The sequence below is a fragment of the Nicotiana tabacum genome, chromosome 10 (genome assembly GCF_000715075.1).
Source record: "Nicotiana tabacum cultivar K326 chromosome 10, ASM71507v2, whole genome shotgun sequence".
Lineage (NCBI taxonomy): Eukaryota > Viridiplantae > Streptophyta > Magnoliopsida > Solanales > Solanaceae > Nicotiana > Nicotiana tabacum.
In genome coordinates this window covers 162,637,187-162,644,643 of record NC_134089.1, presented here as the reverse complement: position 1 = coordinate 162,644,643, position 7,457 = coordinate 162,637,187, and positions in this window count along the sequence as shown.

Sequence of the window (7,457 nt, the reverse complement as noted above, 5' to 3'; positions counted from 1 at the left end):
AAAGAACCAGCAGCTGAAGCTGCAACTCTAAATCGAAAATCTTTCTGTCAACCATCTGAATTCATTGTGAGGCCTCTGGGGCCTCAACCAAAGGCACTAACAAGTCAGAAACCACTATCCAAACTTGTACCAATCCTTAAAACACCTAAAACAACATCGAAACCTCAAATTAACCATGGATTTAAGCCTAAGAACTCCAAAATTCTCAAAATATGCTTTTAATCAAAAAATCTATTAAACCTTGTCCGAATGACCTGAAATTTTGCACACACGTCACATTCAACACTACAGAGCTACTCCAACTTCCGAAGTTCCACTCCGACCCTCAGATCAAAATCTCACTATCAGACCGGAAACTTCAAAAATTCAACTTTCGGCATTTCAAGCCTAAATTAGCTACGGACCTCCAAAACACAATCCGAACACGCCCCTAAAACCGAAATCACCTAACGGAGCTAACAGAACCAACAGATTTCTATTCTGAGGCCGTCTTCACACTGTTCTGACTACGGTCAACTTTCCAACACTTAAGCTCTCATTTAGGGACTAACTATCCCAAACTCCCTGAAACTCAAAACCGAACATCCTGGCAAATCAAAATAGCAGAAATAAACTCGGGGAAAGCAGTTAATAGGGGATCGGAGTGTTAATTCGTATGACGATCGGTCGGGTTGTCACATCCTCCTACACCTAAATATTCGTTCGTCCTCGAACGAGCATAAAGACATACTAAAGTAGTGAAAAGATGAGGGTAACGGCTGCGCATATCCTTCTCGATCTCCCAGGTCTCCTCCTCGACCGGTTGACCCTGCCACTGAACCTTCACGGATGCAATGTTCTTTGACCTTAGCTTTGTAACCTGCCTGTCCAATATTGCCACTGGCTCCTCAACATAGGATAGATCCTTGTCCAACTGGACTGAACTGAAATCCAACACGTGCGACGGATCACCGTGATACCTCCGGAGCATCGAAACATGAAATACCGAATGAACTGTTGCCAAGCTGGGAGGTAAGGCAAGCTCATAAGCAACCTCCCCAATACGACTCAATATCTTAAAAGGGTCAATAAACCTCAGACTCAACTTCCCTTTCTTCCGAAACCTCATAACAACCTTCATAGGTGATACCCGAAGCAGAACCCACTCTCCAACCATATAGGAAACATCACGAACCTTCCGATCTGCGTAACTCTTCTATCTAGACTGGGCTGTATGGAGTCTATCCTGAATCACCTTAACCTTCTCCAAAGCATCCTGAACTAAGTCCATGCCCAATAATCTAGCCTCACCCAGCTTAAACTAGCCCCCCCCACCCCACCGGGGATCTACACCGCCTACCATATAAAGCCTCATGCGGTGCCATCTGAATGTTGGGCTGATAGTTGTTGTTGTAAGCAAACTCCGTCAATGGCAAGAACTGATCCTAAGACCCTCCAAACTCCATCACACACGCACAAAGCATATCCTCTAAATGGTGTGCTCGGACTGTCCGTCCGTCTAAGGGTGAAATGTTGTACTCAACTCCACCCGAGTACCCAACTCATGCTGAACGGCTCTCCAGAATCGCGATGTGAACTGAGTACTTCTATCTGAAATGATGGACACTGGAATACCATGCAGACGGACAATCTCCCGGATATAAATCTCCGCCAACCACTCCGAAGAATAAGTAGTACACACAGGAATGAAATGAGCGGACTTGGTCAGCCGATCCACTATCACCCAAATAGTATCGAACTTTCTCAAAGTCCGCGGGATCCCAACTACAAAGTCCATGGTGATCTGCTCCAACTTCCACTCTGGAATCTCTATCTGCTAAAGCAACCCACCCGGTCTCTGGTGCTCATACTTCACCTACTGACAATTGAGATATCGAGCTACGAATCCAACTATATCTTTCTTCATCCGCCTCCACCAATAGTGCTGTCTCAAATCCTTATATATCTTCGCGGCACCCGGATGGATGGAATACCGCGAACGGTGGGCCTCCTATAGAATCAACTTTCGAAGCCCATCAATATTGGGTACACAAATCCGACCCTGAATCCTCAATACCCCATCATCACCAATAGTCACATCTCTGGCATCACCGTGCTGAACCTTGTCCTTAAGGACAACCAAATGAGGGTCGTCATACTGCCCCTCCCTGATACGATCAAATAATGAAGATCGAGAAACCACGCAAGCTAGAACCCGACTAGGCTCCGAAAGATTCAATCTCACAAACTGGCTGGCTAAAGCCTGAACATCCATCGCCATAAGCCTCTCCGATGCTGGTAAATAAGCCAAACTCCCCAAACTCTTTCCCCAGTGACTCAAAGTATCGGCCACCATATTGGCCTTACCCGGGTGATATAAAATAGTGATATCATAATCCTTCAGCAACTCTAACCACCTCCTCTGGTGCAAATTTATATCCTTTTGCTTGAACAAGTGCTACAAGCTCCGATGGTCAGTATAAATCTCACAGGAAACGTCGTATAAGTAATGGCGCCAAATCTTTAGGGCGTGAATAATGGCAGCTAACTCAAGGTCATAAACGGGGTAATTCTTCTCATGTATCTTCAACTGTCTGAACGCGTAGGAAATCACCCAACCGTCCTATATCAACACCGCTCCAAGGCCAACCCTCGAGGCATCACAATAGACCATATAAGACCCCGAACTTATAGGCAGTATCAAAATTGGGGCTGTACCCAAAGCTATCTTGAGCTTCTGAAAGCTCGCCTCACACACCTCCGTCCATTGGAACGGAGCACCCTTTTGGGTCAACCTGGTCATAGGGGCCGTAATCAATGAAAACCCCTCCACAAAATGACAGTAGTAGCCTGCCAAACCAAGGAAATTGCGGATCTCAGTAGCTGAGGATGGTCTGGGCCAACTGTGCACGGCCTCTATCTTCTTCGGATCCACCTGAATACCCTCGCTCGATACCACGTGGCCTAAAAATGCCACTAAATCCAACCAAAACTCACATTTCGAGAACTTAGCATATAACTTCTTCTCTCTCAGAGTTTGAAACACAGTCCTCAGGTGTTGCTCATGATCTTCCCGACTCGGGGAATACACCATAATATCATCAATAAAGACAATGACGAACGAGTCAAGATACGGCCGAACACAATGTGCATCAAATTTATAAAGGTTGTTGGGGCATTGGTCGGCCCAAATGACATAACAAAGAACTCGTGATGACCATACCGAGTCCTGAAAGCAGTCTTCGGGATATCTGGCTCCCGAATCTTCCACTAATGGTAACCTGAGCACAAATCAATCTTAGAAAACACCCGTGTGCCTTGAAGCTGGTCAAACAGATCATCAATACGAGGCAAAGGATAACGGTTCTTCACTGTAACCTTGTTCAACTGGCGATAATCAATACACATACGCATAGAACCATCATTTTTCTTCACAAACAAGACAAGAGCACCCCAAGGTGATACACTAGGCCGAATAAAACCCTTATCAAGCAATTCCTGTAACTGATCCTTCAACTCAGGAGGAGTCATACGATACGGAGGAATAGAAATAGGCTGAGTGCCCGACAATAGATCAATGCCAAAATCAATATCTTTATCAGGCGGCATGCCTGGAAGATCAGCTGGAAACACATCAGGAAAATCTCGTACTACTAGGACTGAATCAACTAAAGGGTTATCAATACTGACGTCTCTCACATAAGCTAAATAAGTGTCACACCCTTTCTCAACCATACGCTGAGCTTTAAGAAAAGAAATACCTCTACTAGAAGTGTGATCTAAAGTACCCCTCCACTCAATAAGCGGTACACCTGGCATTACCAGCGTCACGATCTTTGCCTGACAATCAAGAATAGCATAATGGGGCGACAACCAGTCCATGCCCAAGATAATATCGAAGTCAACCATACTGAGTAACAATAAATCGACTTAGGTCTCAAAACCACTAAGAGCAACCAAACATGACCGATAAACGCGGTCCACAATAAGAGGATCTCCCACAATAGTAGAAACATAAATATGGGAACTCAAAGAATCCCGAGATACACCTAAATGCTGAGCAAAATAAGAAGACACATAAGAATAAGTGGAGCCTGAATCAAATAGAACCGATGCATCTCTGTGACAAACTAGTATAATACCTGTGATGACAGAATCGGAGGCAATAGCCTTGGTACGGGCAGGAAGGGCATAGTATCGGGCCTGGCCTCCCCTCTAGGGCGATCCCTACCTCCCCGACCTCCACCTCTAGCTGGATGACCAGGTGGGTAGCAACTGGAGCTGTAACCATAGCCTGAGAACTCTGCGGGGCACGCTGTGGCTGAGAAGTCTGTGGAGGTGCACCCCTCCCAAGTCTGGGGCAATCCCTCACCATATGGCGTGTGTCACCACACTAAAAACAAGCTATGGGAGGATGTGGTGGTTGTGACCGGCTCGGGCCAGGTCTATTGGACTGACCCCTGAAAGCACCCTGTGCAGGAGGCGCGCTAGATACCAGTTGTGCATAATAAGGCTCCTGAGGTCTAGGAGGAGCTGGAATACCACTGGCTGCTGGAAGAGATGAATGAATAGGGGGACTCATATAACCCCTACCATGACGACCTACTGCTGGGGCACGGGCACCAGAGAAATGGCCTGACTCTCGAGACCTCTTGGACTCCCTCTCCTCTCTCTCCCTAGCATTCATACCCTCAATCCTCCTAGCAATGCTCACCACCTGCTGATAAGAAATATCCATCTCCAACTCACGAGCCATGCTAGACCTGATGCTGGGAATAAGGCCCTCAATAAACTGGCAAACTCGCTCGCGAACGGTAGAAACCAAGGCCGATTCATGCCTAGCCAAACTGGTGTAACAGACAGCATACTCTGAGACAGTCATAGTACCCTGGCGCAAATGCTCAAACTCTATGCGCCATGCATCACTGAGGCTCTGAGGAACATACTCTCTCAGGAACAGATCTGAAAATTGAGTCCAAGTCAGTGAAGCAGCCTCATCTAGACTGTCTAACTCATAGGTGCGCCACCACTCATAGGCGGCTCCTCGAAGCTGGAAGGTAGTGAAGGAAACCCCGCTCGATCCTGATATACCCATGGTACGGAGAATGCGGTAACTCTCATCTAGAAATCCCAGAGCATCCTCCGATGCTAGACCACTGAATACAGGAGGCTTGTACCTCTTGAACCTCTTAAGCCTCAGATGCTCCTCCTCGGAAGCCGCTTCCCAGTCCTCGGGCTGATCTGGCACTACAGGCGGTACATGAATAATCTTAGGGACCTGCTCAACATGCACTCGCTGCTCAGGAGTGCGGGCGGCAGGAGTCTGTGCTCCTCCCCCGGCCTAAGATGTAGCTGCAACAATGGGGAAACAACCCTGCCAAAGCCAGAGTGGTGTACATGCTCATGAACTGTGTCAGAGTCTCCTGAAGAGCTGGAGTAGTAGTAGCAGTAGGCGTGTCAGCTGCTCTGGCTGCACCACGTGCGCTTCCTTGGCCTCTACCCCGACCCCGACCTCCGACGGCTGCAGTAGGGGGCGTGGGTGCCTGATCATCTCGGGTAGCACGTGTCCTCACCATCTGTAAGAGAATAGAAGACAGAAGTTTAGAATTGTGATGTCAAAATATCGTACAATAAGGAAATCAAATGAAGTGGAATTTTCCTAACAGTTACATAGCCTCTCGTAGATAAGTACAGATATCTCCGTACCGATCAGCGAGACTCTAATAAACCGGCTTGTGATCCATGACTCCTATGAACCTAGAACTCTAATACCAACTTGTCACGACCCCAGTTTTCCCTCCATGAACTGTCGTGACGGCACCTAGTCTCTATGACTAGGTAAGCCTAACAAATGTGATACATAACGAAACTTGCGGAAGAAATAATCAAAAACCAAAATAACTGAATGGAAACAATAGTTATAATACCGCTCGGCATATACAACATAGCATTCTCAATACCAAGTACACTATCCCAAAATTCGGAAACTCACGAAAACACAAACCTTTGGAATATATAACAGTCTAACTCCAAAATATCTAACAAGAAAGACAATACAAAAGGGCAATGTTTAATAGCTAGAATAGAAAGGGACCCTTCGGTCTGCGGAAGCGGCAGATATACCTCGAAATCTCTAGAGCATTCGCCTCCCTCAAGGATGGTAAGCCTGAGTAGCGGTACCTGGATCTGCACATGAAAAACATGCGCAGAAAGAGCATGAGTACACCACAGCAGTACTTAGTAAGTGCCAAGCCTAACCTCGGTTGGGTAGTCACAAAGAAGGTCAGGGCCCTACTGAGGTTAAATAAAATATAAAGATCAATAGTATAGAACAGAACAATATAAATAAGTATAGCAGTAAAATAACACAGGATGTACAGGACAACAACAACTATATAAAAACAAGGAAAACACAGAAAGGAAATACAGCTCAGCACCAATAATAACGATCGGCGATCTCCCAGGACATCGTCATGTAGTCCCATGTGTACATATCTAATGGATATCCCGTCCCGTAGTCCAACTCATAGTGCATAGGGATCTACCGGAATCCCGTTCCGTAGTCCCAAATGTAAATACCCGGTACGGGGGGAATCTACTGGGTGCATTCTCGTAGTTCCATATAACTGTGTAGGGGGGTCTACCAGAATCTCACATCCGTAGTCCCAAAATAAATAGACAAGGGGGAGCTACCGGAATCCCACATCTGTAGTCACAAAATAAATACACAACAGCAATAGGAAAATATACAGAAATGGCAAAACTTGATATTAAGGCAACAAATGATTCTAGCCTAGCATGCTGCACAAAATTCAGGTAAGGCAGATTGAGCAAATAAAGCAATTAAGTCACTTAGACACGCTTTCCTAAGCTAACAACATGCTTAATAGTGCAAGTAATAGAGACATGAAATGAAACATACTAGTAATTACTTAAAGAAAACCGGATTTTCAATAATTAGCGCAAGTACGCACTCGTCACCTCACGTACAAGTCATTTCAATTACCAAATATATCAATCCTAAGGGGAAGGTCCCCCACATAAGGTTAGACAAACTACTTACCACGAACCGACTCAAAATCAACCCGAGACCATGTTCTTGCCACGAGTACTCAACTCCAAATGACCCAAATCTATTCAGTTCAATTGCATAATGTAAATAACACTTCAAGTAACTGATTCTACGATTAAATTCTAAGCTAATACGCAAAATTATGTAAAATCACCAAAATGCCCCTCGAGCCACGTCTCGGAATTGGGTAAAATTTATATTTCCAGAAACCTCGCACTCTCACGAGTTCAGTCATATCAAAAGTACCAAAATTGGACCTCAATTTGTCCCTCAAATCATCACTCAAAGGTCTCCAATTAGACAATCTCTAACCCTCAATTACCACTGATTTTCCTTAATTTTTCATGCTTAAATTGATAAAAATCATTCCAATAACGAGTTTAGGGACCAAAGACCTTACCCCAAT